The 16891-nt window shown below is 44.5% G+C and overlaps 1 protein-coding gene across 11 annotated transcripts in view; it reads left to right on the forward strand.

Annotated features, from left to right (window-relative positions):
* The first annotated feature begins 356 nt into the window (after positions 1-356).
* Positions 357-16891, forward strand: part of EXTL3 (exostosin like glycosyltransferase 3) — a 134631-nt gene continuing 118096 nt past the window's right edge. For all 11 annotated transcript variants that reach the window (XM_037391232.1, XM_037391226.1, XM_037391230.1 and 8 more), the window contains exon 1: positions 357-624. The gene's annotated coding sequence lies outside the window, so the exon portion shown is untranslated. The remainder of the gene's footprint in view (positions 625-16891) is intronic.

Raw genomic sequence — 16891 nt, forward strand, 5'->3', positions numbered from 1 at the left:
CTTTTTAGGCGGGAAAATGCACTTCGCATGCGCGGTGGCAAGTGGGTGGGCTCGGGGGGCAGCTGCTCCGCCTTCTCCATCATTTAAAGGGACAGAGCTCCCTTTCGGTTTGCTGCCCTACTCGCCTCCTCAGAGCCGGGGGAGGGCGAGTCTTAACTGCATGAGCTCTGGCCAGTTTGGGCCCTTTCTCGCCGCGCTGGCGACAGAGCAGATCTGGAGTGCTTCGGTTATTCTCGGCAGGTTCCGGAGCCATGAGTCTCCTCCTCCGCGTTTCTGCTCCCCGCCCCTTTAGCCCTTCGGCTTTCTCCGCCGCCCGTTCGACTATCTCCGCCCACAGTTCGGATAAGGCCGTTAAGTTCCGCCACCACTTCGGCAACTTCCGCCGGTTCGGTCGGAAATGGCCGAAGACGTGAGAGATCCAGCGGTTTAGGGCAGAAGACCGGCCGGCTTCTCGGAACAAACCAACTGTGTCCGGACCGGGGGGGGGGGGGGAGCAGGGGAGGGCGGACGGAGGGGGAAGACAAGGCAGCGGCTATGGCTCCCCCCCCAGCCACTGGCGGCGAGCGGCGCGGCGGGCGCCGGGACCGCGGCTCCGCCAGGAGGGTGAAGTGAGGGCGCCAAGAGGTAGGGTGGGCCGTACCACGTACGGGGGTGGGGGAGCGACTCGCGGCGGTAACACCCACCGCCACCCCCGAGGGAGCTGGTGGGGCCGGGTGAGTGACGGGAGTGGTACGGTCCGAAGGAAGCCCCCTGAGGCGGCGGTGCGGGGAGGCCCGGCTGGGGCGTCCCTGAGTGGCAGGCCGGGGGGTAGGGTCCCTTACAGCGTGAGAGGCGTTGTGGGGGTCTCACAGGGAGACGGACGCTGCGGGGAGAGGGTCCCTAGACTTCTGGGGACCCTCCCGGCGGGAGGGCTGCGACGGCACCTGGCGCCCAGGCGCTGCTGACAGGCTCCAGCCTTCCCGCCTGCCCTCTCCCGCCTCTTTCAACTAACTCTGCGAGGGGCCGGGGCGCAGGCGGCCCAGAGTCCCCCTCGTCCCCTCTCCCCTGGCTGTCTGCGACATCTCCTCCCCTTCGGGGGGACGTCGCCTCCCGCCCCGGGGCCGGGGCCGCCCTGTTCCTCCCGCTCTGAGGCCGGTTTCGGTACGGGGGGCTTGAGGCCTAGCGCCTGGTCCGGCTTCGAGGGGCACCAGAAGCGCTGATCCCGCTGCGCTTGTCGCCGTCGCGCAGGGTTGTCCCACCTCTTGGAAACTTGATAAAGCCCTTGCCGCTGCCTCTGGCAGCGAGTTTCCCTGGAATGGTGTGTGCTCCCTGTTGCTCTTGCTGGGGTTTTGCCTTTGCGAGATGGTAAGGATAGAAACGACAAGGCTGCTGTCTCTCCGGACTGCTCAGTGTTTCTGGTATGCTCGTATTGCTGTCCTGGGAATTGTTTGCTGAAGTTGAGGTTCATGTTATGTTTTTTATCCCCAGCTGTTTTCCCCACGTGAGGTCTCTTCTTGCTCAAAAACATAGGGGTCTTCAATCAAAAATTTCACCAGTGCGGGGTTAATACGTTGCTGCTGAGTGCCTAACACCCCAGAGCAAAACAATTTGTAGCCTGGATATGCTGGAAATGGTTAAAATTGTCGTAAGGATTCACAATGATGCCGAGAAGCACTTAGATATGCTGTTCTGTTGCTCTGTGTGTTAAAATCCGAACACTGAGTGTCAATGACTAGTTTCTGATCTCTTACTGCTTATGCGTGTGCCTGATAAATTGTATGTGCTGATATTCCAATATGATAGCTCGGCTTTAAAATGTCTTAGGTTTCCATGCTGCAAGTCTAGCATTGGCATGAAGATTAAGTAACTTTGTTTCCTGAGAGGAGGGTTACATGCAAGTGATTATCTTACAGATATTTCTGTTTTCATGGAGAAATCAGATAGTAAGGTTCTTGGAACAGGGGGTGTGTTTTGTATGTTGTTGGGTTTTATCAAATCTTAAGCTAGTTTTTATGCAGATGTAGCATCAGAAATGAAGTGCAGTCTGATTATGTAGTGATGGGAAGGGAGAAGTGTTCTCCCCCTGACAAATCCCTTAACTTTCATGTACTATCTGAGAGTCCAGTTGTTATATGCAGCTTTATCTGTATTCACGCATGGCTTTGGGATGCCGCCTCTTTTCAGTTTTTCATTCCAGAAATGGGAGTTTGCATCTGTTCAGCTTGGTGTTAAGAGATTCAGGAGCAGCGGTGATTGACTGTCTTCATTTGAGCACAGTACAGCCAAATTCTTCTGGCAGCTCAGTTGTGGTACAGATAGTTCTTGAACTTCTTGATATCTTGTTGCAGAAGTAAAGTCCAAAACAGTTTTCTTGAATTCTTCAAGTGGAGACTGTTGACTCTCATGTTTGTTTGCATGTGAGGATAGATTTTGGCAGTTGTCAAGTCAGAGCAAAAGCAGGAAATACACAAAACAAGAAAAACATGATTGTTGAATTGCCTTCACTTAGGCTGTTTCTCAGTGATATATGGCAAAAATTGGAGGGCTGTTTGTGTGCTGTTCAGATGGGATGGGAAAGATCATCATTGTCATGTTCCCTTGAATATTTGTAATGTGGATCTCTCTGGGACTGTTCAGCTGATGAATTGAATGTTGATGCATTCCCAGGGCTTGCTGGCATATATGGAGCCAGAGCCCGTCCATGACTATTATGTCTTGAAATGCCATGATACACCATCTGAAGTTTTTAGTCTTCCCCCCCCGCCCCCATCTGGCTGTGTGTATTTGTTTCAATCTCTGCTGCCTGGTTTTTCTCCTTGTTGTTTGACTCCTATCACCTCTCCCAGTTGCCTTTGCAGTTTTCCCAGGGCATTCCTCCCCCTGCCCACAGTAATGATTTCACTGGGGTGGGAAATGCAGCTACCCACATGTTAGCTGTTTGAAGCCAAGATCACAGCAGTCGAATGTGAATTGGTTACTAGTCCAGAGGCAATTTTGCTGCTTTGGAAACCCCACAAAAACATTGAATGGGAAGGGACCTCCTGATCATTGGATGTCATCTCCTGATGGGCAGATAGGTTTTCCCAGTGCTCGCTGTCTCACTTCTCTAGCTGTGTCTGTGCTAAACACCCGTTTGTTCGGGCAGGAACAAACTGAACATTTTGAAGCAATTCCTGACCATGAGGTTTTAACCCAGGGTGGAATTTTTGCCGTTACTGTAACAAGTGAATCCTAACCCACACTGGGATTCCTATGTCTTAACCACCCAACAAGCAAAATATGTGGGGGTTTTGTTCGCTGCCGTGTGAAAAAGGCAAGTGATACTCATAGGCATATTAAGATAGCACCATCTCAGTATAGACAGGCGTATCTCTCCTTGTATGTGGCTAGGCAGTTGGGGAAGCATTCACATGGGATATGGGGGATGCAGCTGGAACTTCCAGTTGTCTCATCTAACCTGTGCTGACACAGGCTGGGCTAAAGCTAGCATGCATATGCTTGCAGTTCCGGAGTTGCAATTTAGACATATCCTCAAAAGCGAAGAGCCTGTAGTTTTCTTCTTGAAGAACAGTTGAAAGTACTGTTTACTGGGGATTGTCGTGGTTGAGTTTGGCTCCTGCAGCTTAGACGGCTGTTTGTCAGATGCAGATGATGTTGGTGGATGCTGCCTGGGAAGAGGTGCAAAGCCACTTTGAGGTTTTGGGGTTTGGTAGGAAGGATAAAGACAGAAACATGCACAGCTCCGTGGCTTGGAGCTTACTGATCCCTGGATTGTCTGGGTGTAGGAAGCCTTGAGCGCTGGCCAACCAGGTAAATTGATGTTATTACGCAGCACTTGCAGGGCCAGTTTTGAAGTGCAAATTGAAATCCCATTTTTGTGAAATCATTGCTGTTAGTTAATTGATGTCTGTTACCAGCAAGAACAGTTTAGCGGACTGGCTAATCCGTCACAAATGGATTTGAAAGGACTTTTTGTAGCTTCTGCGTTGACTTGCTGGTCATTCCCTACAAGACTGTAGCAATTTTAAAGCAAATTCTAGTTTTTTACATTTTTTTTTTTATTTAGTGTTTACTGAGGAAGTTTACGATACTGAGTCTTTAATATAAGATGCATGTAGGTGCGCTGTGCTCCCTCTGCTGGCATCTGCCCTGCTAACTCCTGGTGAGTGGACATCAGTTTCTCAGAGCTGTGTTGATGTAACCGGTAACAAACTACAAAGTGATCTGGCCCTTATTGATAAAATCAAGTGAAATACAGAAAATCCAGGCTTATAAATCAAACAAATTGGTCTTTTATGTTTGTTGGGCAGGAGGGAACCCTAAATCTCCAAACTAACAGGTTGTAGCCACTAATTGGATGTAAAGGAGTTGTTTTGTGGTTTTTTTGTTGGTGTTTGGGTGGGGGGGGGTGTTTTGGTTTTTGTTTTTTTTCTTTAAGGTGTGTGTTTTAATGAGTGTCAGAAATTCTGCCCTTACGGTCAGTTTCTTAAATGGTTTGGATCTGGTTGCCTGGAGTTGAGGGGGTCTGCCTATTCCCACCCCCCACCCCCAATGAATTTTGGTGCATTTGCCAATGGCTGCCTGAGAGTCGTATCAGAACATGGGATTAACCCATGAGCATTGATAAACCCTCTCAAGTTTCTTCTAATACAAAATAAGATTTCCTACTGCACAAGTAACATTTTTATTTCCTTTTTTTTTGTGTACAGTTTCTAGTTGATTAGCCTTTTTTTCTTTCTTGTTTCATAAAATGCTTTCTTTTATGATTCAAAATACTTGCAGGTATGTTCTTACCTGACTTTCTTCTTAGGGATAGCGGCAGTGCAGGTAGCCTGAGGTTTGTTTCTATTGCTGTTGTGTTTTGGTATGAGTATTGCTGTGCTGAAGTGTATATTCTGACGTCTGACTCTGTCGGATGAGCTTTCTTACTGTTTTGTGTTAGCCTTTCTGTGTAACATGAAAGGATTGTGGAGCTATGTAGTCATCTCAAATCTACACTGGTATGTTGGTCATCTGTGGATTCATTTGGAAGTGAATTATATTTATTTGAAAGCCAAAATGCCATGGAGCAGGAAATATTTGTTCTATGCGTTTGTTGCCTTCCTTAAGGCACGCTTCTTGACAGGCTGAGTACTTTTTAGGTCCAGTCAAATAGATGGTTAATTCAGGTTTGGTAACTTAATGTGGACATTGGGTCCTCTGCTTATATAAAGGCAGTACAATCAAAACCATCAACACCCTCCATTATGTTGTCCCATCAACGTGTCTCAATTTTCAACGTAAGATAAGCTTTTCTTTTCCCCATCCCATATGTACCCCACCTTCTGGGTCCAGATTTGAATGTGATGGAATTAAGCACGTCACTGAGTGTGGGAAAGACTTCTTTCTTTTCCTCCCTTGATTAAATGCCTCCGCATCATATGTAATGCAGGAGTGCATCAGGATGAAAATGGAATTTGTACATGTCTTTTAGTGTTTCTATTATTGGGTGTGAGGAAGTAATTACACTGCAGGTCTGCTCTGTGTAGGCACTTAGTGGGAAGTGATGTGTTCTGGATTGTGTTGGTGTTGAGTGGAGTATATGCTGTGGAGTACTGCTGACATGCAGATGATGCCTGGAAAAGGTTGGCATGAAAGCGTTGGAGCTTGTGACAAGAAGAGCTGCCAAATGAGTGGGGAGCCTCAGAGCTGAGAGCAGAACCTAAACATATAGAGCAATGGTGTGAGCTGCTTTCTAAGGGGTCTATAAAGTCTAGCAGAACAGTCCTGAATTTGCTATATGGGAGGGCTTTCTGTCTGCAGGGAAACTTGTAAGGATCTGCAAATAAAATCACTGGAAACCTTTGATATTGGTGGAGTAGTAACATCAAAGTTGTGATGTGTAACCAGCAGGTGGGCAGAAGACAGGACAGCATGATCCTGTTCTCTCTGGCCAGCAAAGTACCTCTAAATGAAGAGGACATGTGGTACGGGAGCCCACTGGCTCACAGAAATGCATTGTACATCTGATAGTATATGTCGGTGAATAGGTTAACATTGTTCTCAGATTATTAATAAAGATAGCAGCCCCATAGCAAATGGGAAGGGAAAAAAAAACACACAACCCATGCATTGTTTAGGTAAGATATTTCTTTCCTTAGGCATCTCTCCTGGGAAGACCTTGGTACTTGTAAATGAATCTGCCGCCTACCTTGTGTACCTTCATTTTAATGTGGGGATTGAGGAGGAGCCAGCTATCGGAAAACCAGCCAGAAATGGATGCATTGGAAAGTTGCCACTAATTACTGTGGCGTCTGACAATTAGCTGTTGTTAAGACTTTCCTTGCAAGTTCTCAACCCTGCATCAGGAAACAAAACCAAGGACCTGGAGAAAGGCAGGAGCTGTCCGTGTAATACTCTTGAGTGGTTATTATTTCGTTGATCTTACTAAAAGCAGAACATAGAGTTGATTCTAATGTGGCTCCTTTCTAGCGGAGCAGGTAGGATTTGATGGACCCCGAAGCTCTTGGTTTTTTGCTGTTGAGTGCTGTTGTAGTCTGCAAACTTCTTATGGCTCTTACCCATAAAAGAAGTTTGAGGCTACCTTTCTTCACGGGAAAGCTGTAAATCCGTATCATCTGCAAAGTGTTATTGTCAATACTAATCTTAGGATTCTTCACAAAAGTTAATGAAAATAATAATAAAATAATTCAAAGAAATCTTGCAGTTGGTTTCTCACATTTGTGCCCAGGGTCTTCTGACTTTGTTTTTATTTTGTGGCGGTGATGAATAGCACCAAGCCTTTTGTAAGTGTCTCAAGGGTGTAGTTAGTTAGGAGTAATGATTGGGCTGGAGCTGGCAGGTATCTCAAGGCTTTTGTAACAGCAGCTAATTTCCTCCCCAGCCCTCAAGAATCAGACCAGCTTTTTCCCCAGAAATGGCTTTTATGTTGTTTGGGACGATGATGATTTTGATTAGAAAGGCCAGGCAACAAAGGAGATGTCAGGGAAGATGTTTTTGCATCAGTTGAATGTCTGTCTTAGTGAGCTTGTGTTTTGGACGACCTTTCTGAGGCAGCAAGGCCCAGTGCATCTTCTGGAGTAGTTTATACAAGTATGTCCCAGGCTTTGCACCAACTTGCGTCTCTGTATAATTCCATTGACTTGGAAGGAGTGACAGGTAATCTCTAGGCGGATCTCAAGTCTGTTTTAATATGCATCTCTGATCTATAATACATGCGCAGACATGGTGATCCTTTTGGTTACCACTGAAAGCAGCTATATCTGGGAGAGAAAGTAGCAGCTGTTTGACAAATGTAATAGAGTGGTATTATAAAAAGAACTGAGGTGAATTTCCTCTTCTTAAGGCTGATTAAAGCAAAAGCAGTATTGCAAATGTTTCTTGTGAGTTCAATGCTGATTTGCAGGGATGTCTTGCTTGGACACTTTGCTGTCCCTGTGCCTATTCTTAGCCTGTTTACCAAATGCTGCTGTGTGTGTATCGAGGGAGCTCTGTGTTGACTCATGCTGTGTTCAGATTATTGGTATGTTTATGTGGAGCCTTTTGGGGAGAAAGGGGATTATACCCAAGGCCTTCTGTCAGCTTCCCCTGCTTCTGTGCTTCATAAATCTTCGGGAAATAGAGGTTAATGTTTCCGTAATATCAGAGTGTATCGCAGAGCTTCTGTGATGTTGGGAAGTACAGCCCAGTACCTGTTGACACTGACCTTTGGATTGGAGATTTGTGATATGGTTGAACTCATTTCATAGCTTGCTGCTGGAAGGGATGGCCTTGGTCCCTTTCCCTCGCTCAGCTCTGCAGTCCCTGTCATTTATATGATGCCTCAGTGAAGAGATTAATTTTGATAATCTATTAGCAAACCGCTTGTAGGATTTTTTGGGGGAGGTAGGGGGTTCTCTTAGCAACTTCCCCCCTCATCCTACTGCTAGGTACCCCTTCTCCCCTTTTCTTACAGTTAGTTTACTGTCCTAATATTCCTGCATTAGGATACTCCTGTCTTGAGTCCAGCCTCGCTTTCCCAAGATGTGAGAGATGAGCATTGGCAGTGCCCGAGGAGGAGACCCATTCACTTGGCAGGGGACAGGGAATGTCTTTGTCTTGTGATATTTTTACCCATCTCTGGTACTCTTGAATTTTGCTGCCCCAAGGCCATGAGGGATAGGTGCCTGGTAGAAGGTAACTTGTTTCCCTTACTCAGAAGGCAAAACAAGAGGCAGAGCAGCGAGAAGCTGGGCTTGCTGCTCTTCTGGTGCTGGAGGGAATGGTTGGGATGTGTACCTGCCACTTAGGGAGGACAATGCCTGTATGTACTTGACCCCTTCCCCTGGCAGCAGTAGGAGTGGTGGAGCATTGCAGGGCTTGGGCAGATAAAGAATAGGTAGTGGGACAGTGACACAGCTGCTGTGCTGTGTTTGAGGTCTGTTCCAGTGCTGTTTTGTCTTTACTGCAAATCTAGAATCTGCTTAGGACCAGTGAGGATAATTTAATGAAGCAGGGGTAGTTGTTATAAATGAACACGCTGAATGGACAAGAATAGTTTGCTTTTGGATATGACTATGAAGGTCACTAGAATAGGATGCTCATTTTTCAGTTCCTGCATGCTGCTGGGTGAAACCGAGGTTTGTGCTGACACACTCAGTTCCCGTTAATGGGGACTGGAGTTGCACAGCAAGAAGAAAATGCCCCATTTTGAAGGCTGCTCGGTAGTGAGACAACTGGAAAGACATGCAGTATTGGTACAAATATTTTCAGACCTTGGCACATCTTTTCATTGACTTTGAGTGACTTTTTATTCTGAGGCCTTCTTACTATGACTTCTGCTTTTCTGTCATAAGAAGTGAAATTAATAATCTCCTTATTTCCCATACATGGGAAGGAATGTCTTCATTCTGGCCTGAGATTAATAGTAGATGAGATTTGTTTTGGGAACTGTGTTATGTAAAAGCAGAGGGAGAGGAAGAGGAAACAAACAGTTGTGTAGCCTGCTCGCTTTGAAAAGCAGTTTTAATGCTTCGTTGGTATTCATATAATTATTTAGCTGGCTGTGCGATCCTTGGAATTATTACCTTTTGCAAGTAATAACTAGAGCAGTAAAGATATCTTGTTAAATTGAAAAAAAGAATTGGCATATGTTGTTTTCAGTATTGCATTGTAGTAATTGTTTGAAATGACCTTTTGGAATCTCTGAGAGAAAATTTGTTTGCTTGACTTTCTCCCAGATCAGCTCCTGGCTATCTTGATATAGAGCAGAACTGAGTTGGTTTGGGTTTCTTTTAATTGCGTTCTGACAGCAAAACCTATTCTTCTGTGTGCATTACAGTTCTGGCATTTTTAAAGGTTAAGCTGTCTTTAACAGGACTTCTGCAGTTGTAGTTTTTTGAAACTTTGCAGGGGGTGGGGTTTTGGTTGGTTGGGTGAGGTATTTTGGAGGGGTTTGTTGTGTGGTGGGTTGGGGTTTTTTTTGAGTGTGGTTTTTTTTGTTTGTTGGTTTTTTGGTTTTTTTTTTTTTGCTAGAATTGCTTGTCCTTGGTGTTATTTCTAAATAATGCTTTATGCATTTATTAATCTAAGGAGGAAATTCTCACTGTATTTTTGAATGTCTAGAGGTGTGATGATGAAAGGCCTGTGGTTTGTTGTTGCATTTTGTTTGGGGTTTTGGATTGTTTTTTGGGGTTTTGTTTGGTTTTTAGTTTTTTTTAGTTTGGTGTGGTGGTGGGTTTTTGTGTGTGTGTTTTTTTTTTTTAACTTTAAGAAGTTGTAATGTAATTAGGTCATAGAACCTTGGCAGGTTTAGGGGGGGGGGGGAAAAAAGCTCACTTTTTTTTACAAAAAAAAAATTTAGTAAAAGTACTGTGAAATAATATCACTCCTTGATGTCACTGGCTTGTAGTCACAGCCCACTGTGTGTTTGGTATGTAGGGAAAGGTCAAGCATCTGGGGGCCTTGCTCTACATAAACTGTGTGCCTGTGTGAAATCTGTTCTTCTTGAGGATGAGACCAATGGATCTTCGTTTTACTCTTTAGAAATTCTCTCCTGGCATTCTTCCTTTTTCCTCTCTAAAATTTGACAGCTCTTGAGATCAAAGGGTCAGATAAACAGATTGTGTGAAATCTCTCGGATCAGCTCAGCATTTGAGTTTTCACATGAGAGCCCATTGCACTGTGTGTTTTCCAAAGCTGTACTTGAGAGGCTGTGAGAGCCTGGTCCTTCAAATACACCAAAGAAAACTCTGAAACAAGCGTCAAAGAGCAGGTGCTGCAAAATTAGGGTTCTGCCAATTGTTGAGAAACAATATTGGACTGATGGAGATCTGTGTCTCTCAAGGGAAAATAAGTCTCCAAAATGAGTGTCCAAGCTGGAACAAGAGAACAGACACCAAAAATACTCCAGTAGCTCAGTTTGCAGCTGGTCCTTCCCTGTCTCTCTGTCTGATCCATTAAGCCAGCATGGTATCTAGAAGAGCTGAAATGCTGGGGTTATTTGGATAGATGACAGAAACAAGTGTAAGAATCAAATGGGACCCAACCGCATGTCTCCTTAGATCCACATTGAACTGGAGCTGGGTGAGCCGAAGGGTATGTGATATCAAGCCAGGCTGGGTTTTGCACATCATAACTTGAAAATGTAGGCTTTTCATCCTTTAATCTGAATAGACAAACCTAAGGGGCACTCTGTTTCCTGCTAGATTCCAGATAAGATCATCTACTGTTTGAACTTGCAAAGCAGCTGAAGTGTGTGCTTCCCTGCTTGCAAGGCTCCTGCAGAAAGTTTGATCCACCCCTTCATTTTGTTGAGTCTGTTAGGAATGAGTGATGTTCCTCAAGCTGTGAACACAAGAATGGTTTAGCTTTACAAAAAAAAAAAAAAAAAAAAAAAATCCCCTGCAAACAGATGATGTAATGCCCAAGCTGTATGTTTAAACAGTAGCTAATTTGCCTGGGGATAAACAAGAGTGAAATCTGTCAGGCTTTCTAATTCCCAGATGCTGCAGAGCTTTGTTCTTTGTCTTTTCAAATGAAGGATACCTAGGTGTCCACTGCTGTCAGTGTGATTTCCTTGGGCTTTTGTAGCTGAAAAGTTTGTCCAGGGGTGTGAGAAAACATTGCTATAAGCCTTTATATGTATCCTTTTGTTTTTAAGTTCTACTCTGCAACTGAATTAAAACAAAAACCATCCCTTTGGTGAGCTGCAGCACAGCAAAACAGGGTTTCTTCTGAATTTGGATCTTGTGTCTTTGCAGGTGCCTTCCTTTTGCCAAACAAAATTAGTTCCCTGCAAGGTCCAGGAACACTGGGGAGGCTCCATGCTCTGCAGCTGGTTTGGGCTGCATGTGGACTGTTCACTGGGTGTTTGAACTCTCCTCTCCCAGATAGTTATGTACAAAACAAGGAACACTTAGTTTTTGCTCATGTAGCTTTGGTTTTTTATGAGCAGCTTTCTCTCCTGGTAGCAGCTCTGACCTGTGTAATGCTTTGCATCTGCTGACAGGAGGGCACTTAACTGTGGTTGGTTGTGTAAGAGGGAGGTTTGTATCAACACTTCCCCCCATTCCCCTGGGATGGTCTGTTTCTTGGGATTTTTCACTGACCTATTCCTTTAATCTTCCATTTTGACACCATTTCCCAGGGCTTCTCTAAGCAAAGAACTTTGCCAGCTAGCAAGATGGACCAGTGCATGCAGCAGGTTTAGAGAGATCCAGAAGCTTTAATATCTCTGTGATGATAGAGGAGGGAAGAAGATGCTATCATGAGAAATTGAAGTGGCAGTTAAAGGAATAGCTTCTATCTTCTCTAGCTTTTTATATTGAAAAGCAAAAAATCTCTGTCTTCGAAGTTGGAGCAGATTTGTATTAAAAGTTAACACAATCTGGAGTAAACGTATTTCTTTGCAATGTCATTAACCAACCTGGCATGCTGGGTGGTTTCAGCAGTTTTTCTTCCTCTAAACAGTGCTGGCAGAAAGCTCTGAGAGCGAGTCGCGCTGACGCTGCACTTGGTCTGGAGATGTTGTTGTGAAAAACAGTCGCTTTGGGAGAGATCACATCTGTGAAGAGATGTTGCTGACTCACAGCATCGATATCTGCTGGGATGTGCTTGTTCCAAACAACTGGATTTCAGAAGCTTATAAAATCACAGAAAGGGGTGGGAAGCTGAGAGGCTGTCCTGCAGTTGATGGTATCTTATTTTTTCCGTGTTTTCTGTTGAAAACTAAGAGTAGAAGGAGTGGGCCCGTTGCAGTTTATAGTGAAGTTGTGCTTGATCTGTTCCGTTTATTGTTATTTTATTCCTCACACTCTGCTTGCTGACTTGACTTCCTGCTCTTTGGCATTACTTTCACATAAATCCTTTTCCTCAGAATTTCCTTGTTCTCTGCCAGCTGTGTAGCAGCTGTGAAGATAACAGAAAACCTTAACTGCTCAGAGAGCTTGGTTTATTGATGGAGACTGGATTTAGCTGGAGCTTCATGTATGGGCTGAACTGCCCTATAGCTAGCAGTGATGGGGATGTGTTGAGAAACTGGATTGGTGCAGACAACGGGCCTTTTGTTTGATCGCCTTAGCAACCCTGCCCGTGAAAGATGAGATGTTCTCACTCGCCATCCTATTGTTAGCAGGAAGGCTGGTTGTTGCTCATGAAGCAGGCCTGGTTTGGAGGGCTGATCTCAGGAGACAGTGGCCTTTCCATTCCCTTAACCCCTTTTTTTGATAACAGGAGGTCTCCAACCAGAAGAACTCTGTGGTTATTTAGTGTTTGTCCCCCAAATCCCAAGCAGTGTGTCCTGCTGTCTCTCATCCGTTGCTATATCTGCTTCTGTGGGCACAATGCACTGAATTTGAATAAACTGTAGTCCTTGCTAAATATCTGTCAAATATTGACTTAGTTTGTAGCGTGAGCTGACTGAGCTGAAATTAATGGTGTAATTCTAGCTTGTTTGGCGTGTGTCTATAGGCAGTTTCATTACAGATGGTGGAGGAAATTAACATCTTTCTTCCCCTTGCGATGGTGTCAAGGTAAGAGAAGCCTCGGGCTTATAATGGCAGTAAGGAAAGACTTGGCAGAGACATGGGGGGGGGAGTGTTTGTAAAGATGTTATTTGAGGGTGATAAAAACTCTTCCTAATGAGTGAGGTCATAAGACAAGACAAAATTGAGGAGTTGTTGTTAATTGTGTGCTATTGCAGATGTCTTGAAATGATCTCCTGCGTTCTGGTCCATTACCATGCCCGTGGGATAATTTCTCTTAATCTGTTGAAAATGAGATCCCAAAAAATGAGACAATCTGGCTGGCTGAGATTGTGGTGTAGATCAGCAGACACAGTGCTGATTATCTGCCAGCTTCATGTGTTCTGGGATGCTTTACCCTCTGTACAGATAAGGGTATCTAGAAAGAGACTGGCATCTCCTTGCCATGGATTGAGGAGATAGGAAGAACTCTGTGCTTTGGAGATGTTACTGCAAATGGCAAAGCACTGATGCCTCCAAGCAGGCTAAGAAGTGGAGATGCAAAGAGGTGTCTGAAGTCGTAAGTCATCTGAACGAGCTGATAGCAGAACTGGAGCTAAAACATACAACTTCCCTCATGTTTCTGAGCTGTCATGCAGCCTGTCCTTTGAACTCCTGGGAAGCTTATGGGGTTTTAAGGTTATTTTTGAGAGTTTTATTGCTGGCAGAAATGAATCTTAGGATTCAAAACAATAAAGATGCAGCTTCAGCACCCGTCCTGCTTGAGTGACTGCAGGGATCTCACTGCTGGTCCTGTGAATGTGGTGGAAGCTTATGTGAATGGTGAGCTCATGAGGGTTTGTTTGTTTAAGACACCTCTTTTTCTCCTAACCTCCATCCCACCCCCACCCCCAGCTTTTTGCTGCAGTTTTGATGCAGGCAGGAAGATCTCCATTGTAGCTTTCAGCTTTGTGTGAGCTTTACGCCTACAATTCATCAGTTCCTAGCTGATCTTCAGTATGAGAGCAAATGTAATGCAGCAAATTCATTATATGCTAAAATATTTATTGTATTACTGTAGAGGTCACTGATGGCAATGAAGGCTCAGCACGATACAGTCCTGAATTTTCCAAAGATGGTATCTGTCACCACTCTCATTTGAGAGCAGCGTCTCTTCAGGTACCTGGAATAACTTATCCTTGGCACATGCTCTTTGAGGTATGTGCTTGGATCTTCTGTAGGTCAATAAATAGCTGTTATACTGCACCTGAAAGTTAACAACTGTATTTAATTTTGTTGTGTGTACTTCCACAGGCAAGCATGAGGGGTAGAGCTGGAAAGGAGTCTTAATTTAATCTTGTACTTTTTTTTTTTGCTTGATTTAAGTAATTTGCAGAGTGATAAGTAAAATTTCTGTGATCTTATTTCTATTAAGATTACAGTAATCTAGAGTTGTTATTAATGCTGAAGGGCATTTTTTTGCTCCTACATGTGTGGGAGTGAATTACTTGTTGCATAACATGATTTGGAAAGATAGCAATGAAAAGGCTTCTCAGCAACAAGATGGGCTGTGTCTTGCCTTCCCCTGAACCACAAAATGAAGTATCATTTAACAAATGGGTTTGTGAGGAACCTCTCAAACCATTCCCACAGGTGCATGAGTGGTGGTGCATGACTGTTCCCTGTTGGAGGGCCCTGAATGATGTAGGATATGACTGACCCATTTGCTGGTAGTTTAAGCATCTGGCTAGGATTTAGTTATTCAGCCAGCAGGTAACCAATACCTTCTTATAACGGCATGTCTTTAAGCAACAGTTAGGTGATTGGATGCTGAGGAGCATTTTGGAGCCTGGCCTTGCAAATACAGCTTGTTAATTGAAATGAACACTTGCTGTCAAGGCTGCCATTTTAAGTTCTGTCTGGCCTCCTAACGGTATTCCAGTCTCTCTGGCTTCTTGGTGACCACAGATGAAGCACTGACTGCAGTCTGTCTCTGATCCTCGCTTTGTTAGATGGGACTGCAGTTTGTCTGCCAAGCAGCGGCTGCTGGCATGCACGTTTGTCACCTGTGGGCACTCCTCTTGCTATGATGGGCTCTTTCCTCATTGCACCAGGAGTTTTGTTAATTGGAAGTGAGCGCTGAAGGGGCTGTGTTTATTGTTTGGTGTCACGAGTAAGCTCGTTGCCTGAGTGTGCATTTCAGGCAGCTGCATGAGGTTCAACAGCTTTGTCTGTCATGATCAGACAGATCTCTAGATAATCTAGCAAATCTCTTGATTACGAGGGTGGAAAATAATATGCTTTAATTTACAGATGTTGCTGCACAAAAAGTGCTTCTGTGAATTCTCTGAATGGCAATATCTGGGTGTGTTTGGCATCCTCAGTTTCTGAGTACATCCATTTTCGGCACATATCCTGAATTTCTGCATACTTTTCTGGACAGAGTATGCAGTTGCATGCATGTGTAACATGGACTGCTGTTTTAAAGATGAGCAGACTATTAATAATTTTTCAGTAGCATTTTGAGCCAGGTTAAGGGATTACATTGAGTCAAGAGTCCTTGAAATTTATGGTAAAAAAAGTGAAGGATGGTAGGGCTGTTTCCTTATGTCTGATTTTACAGGCAGGGTTGAAAAAGGAAAGGGGATGAAGTGTATTTTGAATTAGATTGTCTAAACACCTTTTCCTTCTCTCCCTTAAGAAGTTTTACACAAACTTGAAACCATTTTCCAGTGTCTGTACCTCTATGAGTAGTGGAAGGGGGAAAGAGATGCAGTAGGCACTCATATAGCACATCTGCAGCTCATGGAGGCTGTTTTGGTGAGGGCACACCAGCAGCAGGAGTGTTGCAGATGTTTGTGAAGGGTGCTGAAGTATTTTCTCCTTTTGGGTACATAAGCTGTCTTGGTTACAGACTGACTGATAGATACGTAGAAGATTAGGAAGTGTTTTCACAAACCCTTCAAACTGTGGTAAGCTGGAAAAATGAGGCACTGTGATCTCTCCCTCCTGGCTGTGTGGCAGACCAGTTTGGAAAGTGATCAGATTGAATCTAAGCTTTCTTCTTGTTTTTGAAATTAGTTGTAACCTCAGCTTGCTGTGCAGCCACACCGAGCTTTTGCTGGGACAAGGAAGAGGAGAGGTGATGAGAGGATAGAAACACTCTGGTTTTGGTTTGAAGAACTAAGGAATCTAGTTTGAAGAACTGATGAAGACTCTCCTCTGGAGATGCTTAAAACCTGCCTGGACGTGATCCTGTGCAGCCTGCTGGAGGAGAACCTGCTTTAGCAAGGGGCTGGACTAGATGATCTCCAGAGGTCACTTCCAACCCTGGCCATTCTGTGATTCTGCAATTTATGGTGTTAGTGTCTTTGTTATTTAAGGTGAGGGCTGCGTTTGAGTGGGAGACATTTAGGTTGGGATTCTTTTGTAACAGATCCAGTTGTCTACAAAGTTGTTTCTCTTTTGGGTTTTTTTGTTGTTTTTTTTTTTTTTTCTTTCTTTCTATGAGGTCTGCTTTATAGTCAGCAGAGAAAAACAACCATTTCTGTAGCACACTCATCTTGTACTAAGTAGACATCTTGAACTAATGAAGTTTTATGCACCCCAGAAGTGTCTGCTGCTTTTGCTGGCTGTAGACAGTCAGACCAGCTAGTGTAGGTGTAATGTTGCAGTTGGCCATAACTGATTACCATCTTATTGAATGAGAAGTGCCTTGCACAAGGCCAGACCTTGGCTGTTGAGTCCTTTTGGAGACTGTACAAGCTCCTCGTAGTTGCAGCTCCTTCTGAGAAGGAAGGAGCTGCTATGGTCACTGTGATTATACCATGTGGTAGCGTGTCGGAGGTTTCAAGTACGTTTCTGGCCATTTTAGTGAGAGTCATCATGTGATGGTTCAAATATCAATAAGAGAGTGGAAGGGCTTTGTGTCACTCTCCTGACCCTGGAAGATTGGCCAGTTTGTCAGCTGT

The sequence above is a fragment of the Falco rusticolus genome, chromosome 6, assembly GCF_015220075.1.
Source record: "Falco rusticolus isolate bFalRus1 chromosome 6, bFalRus1.pri, whole genome shotgun sequence".
NCBI classification, from domain to species: domain Eukaryota; kingdom Metazoa; phylum Chordata; class Aves; order Falconiformes; family Falconidae; genus Falco; species Falco rusticolus.